Below are 2,635 nucleotides of genomic sequence, written 5' to 3' on the forward strand. Positions count from 1 at the left end.
TTTTTTTTTTTTTTTTTTTTTTTTTTTTTTGGCTCTGTTAACATCTAGCCTAAAGTATAGAACTGCCTGGAGGGCAGGGTTAGGAATCTCTTCACTACCCTGATTCTTGATTCCTGGCTCTACTCTGTCTGTCCCTTTTCTTTTACCATATCTTTCTCTTCTCTGAACATTTTCTTCTTTCCCTGGACAGGCAGCCTCCTTTGCGTGTATTCAGAGGCAGTGATGACTTGATGTCCAGGCAGCTCCCTCCTGCAGACAGAATACTCAGGGTCACTGAACCATTGCTTCTCTTTCGAAAGTACAGCTAGCTGCCACTTTCATGTGGCCTCCAGGGTGTCTCCACTTACACCCCTGTGCTCCCCTGCCACACTGATGGCTCAAGACAAGGCTGGCGAACCCTCCCAGAAACATTTCTGGCCCAGAGAGCCTCTCTCTCTCTCTCCTTATCTCATAAGGCACAGCCAATCCAAGTGCTCACTTTGAGCCGGTGGGTCAGCCACAGAGCAAAAGAGGGTTTATTTTCAGTCCCCTCTGTCTGGGTCAGAACCAGAGAGCATGCTGAATGCCCCCTGCTTGCTCGGTAAGGGTGCCCCGCCTGAGTCAGTGCTCTCAGCTGGCAGTACAATGCTTGTAGAAGTAGAAGGAAACAGTTCTCACTGGAAAGAAGCAAGGTCAAGAACCCAAGTGCCTCACCCCAAAAAGAGGCCCTATTCCCTGGAGTCAGGGTGAACTGCAAAGCTTTGGCTGAGACCTGAGATTTGAGATACTACAAACCCTGCTGAACAGAGTGTCTGTTCAGCAGACTAACCTGTATTCCCTATAGCCTAGGGCAGACAATAGTATAGAAGTCTGAAAAAAAAAAAACAAAAACAGAACATCAGTGTTTTGAGAACCTTGGACCACTCCTGTCCCTATAGCTCAGTCATCAAAGCAGAAGCCTGGCTTTGCTCTATTAAGATTGGAAATGCACACTACCAAACACTCAGTCCACTGTTGAGCCCCAGTGCTGGAAGGGAGGAGGGCCTTTCTTCCTGTGTTAATTGCAGAGAGGCTATAGGGGTTAGCCTGAACTAAAGGCATCCTTGTCTTTTGAGCTATTCACCTCAGTAGAAAAGAATCTGAGGGAAGATCACTGTAGTTTAGTTCTGTTGACCTCTGCACCTACCCCTTGGAAATGTCTGCTGGTATTTATAATTCCACAGGTCATCAGAGGCCTGCTTGATAATATATGAATAATAAAAAACAACTTTCACTTCTTCCTATTGTAATCGTGTGCCATGGATCTGATCTGTACCTTGACCCTACATCAGGCTGGATGGCACCTCAGGCTAAGGGCCCCAATGTATGTATGGGTGTGGGTGGGGGTGGGGGTGGGGGTGTGTCTGCTGAGTAAGGAACACTGTTTTCAAGATTCTAAAGCTCAATTCAAGTGACACATTAATAATAAACTCAGATCTGATCAAGAGTCTGGATTTCTAACAGTCCTTGCTTTGGTGGTGTGCTGACAACTTAACCCGGGTGCCTTACATCTTTTCTAATCACATTGTTGCATATGAGCCTGCCCTCACTCCCTCTGTGGAATCCTTTTGCACCTGAGAGCCTACTGAAGTGGCTTGTAGAAAAAGGGACCTGAGTGGAGGATTAACAGTATCGTGATTTGCAGGATTTCCTTCTGGGATTCATTCTGGAAACTTTTGTTAGGGCTGCTTTTCTTAAGTGTCTACATTTGATGGAGGGTGGAAGTAATTTGAATGTATTTGATTTACAATATTTTTTTAGGTTAAAAGATGGTTGTAGCATTTAAAATGGAAAATTTTCTCCTTGGTTTGCTAGTATCTTGAGTGTACTCTCTGTAAGTGTAGCTCAAATAGGTCATCATGAAAGGTTAAAAAAGGGCGGTGGCCATGTTATGCTGGTGGTTAAGGCCAGGGCCTCTCCTACCACTGTGCCACTGACTTGCTTTGTGACCCTGGGCAAGTCACTTAACTATAATGTGCCTCAGTTTTCCTTCTGTTAAAATGGGGATAATAATACTGACCTACCTCAAAGGGCAGTTTTGAGGCGTGACTAATACTTTTTATAAAGCATTTTGGGATTCTTCAGCACAGGAATTCTCAAGACCTGAGTAGTTTTTATAATAACAGTGTCCACCATGATCTTGATATGTCGATGTGTCCCAGATGCTGTCAATGCTGTCATTAGTCTATGTGGTTCTCCAAGAGATGGAATGAATCCATTGGAGAAGTGGTGGATAACTAGCCAGAAAAAAATTGAGAATGCATAAACAACACATTGCCGTGGAAACATACAGAGGATACCTTTGATTGGGTGGGATTTTTCCCTTTTTATGTGGGATAGTAGTTACTTGTGACAAGAATAATTTTGGAATAATTTCTATTAATATCAACTCTGAAGCTAATTATACTAATCTGAGATTGTGTTTGTTCATAATAAAGGTGAAGTGAATCCGAAAAAGAAAACAAAGTACTATAATAACACAACAGCAGAAAGAAAGCCAGAAAATCCTCATAGATTTGGAAATTAAGTAATAATCCTTAAAACCTTGTATCTCAAAGAAGAAATCACAGTAGCAATTTAGAAAATATTTTAAAGTGAGTGTTATGAAATACTTTAT

Source organism: Colobus angolensis, unplaced genomic scaffold (assembly GCF_000951035.1).
Source record: "Colobus angolensis palliatus isolate OR3802 unplaced genomic scaffold, Cang.pa_1.0 Scaffold74, whole genome shotgun sequence".
Classification (NCBI taxonomy): Eukaryota; Metazoa; Chordata; class Mammalia; order Primates; family Cercopithecidae; genus Colobus; species Colobus angolensis.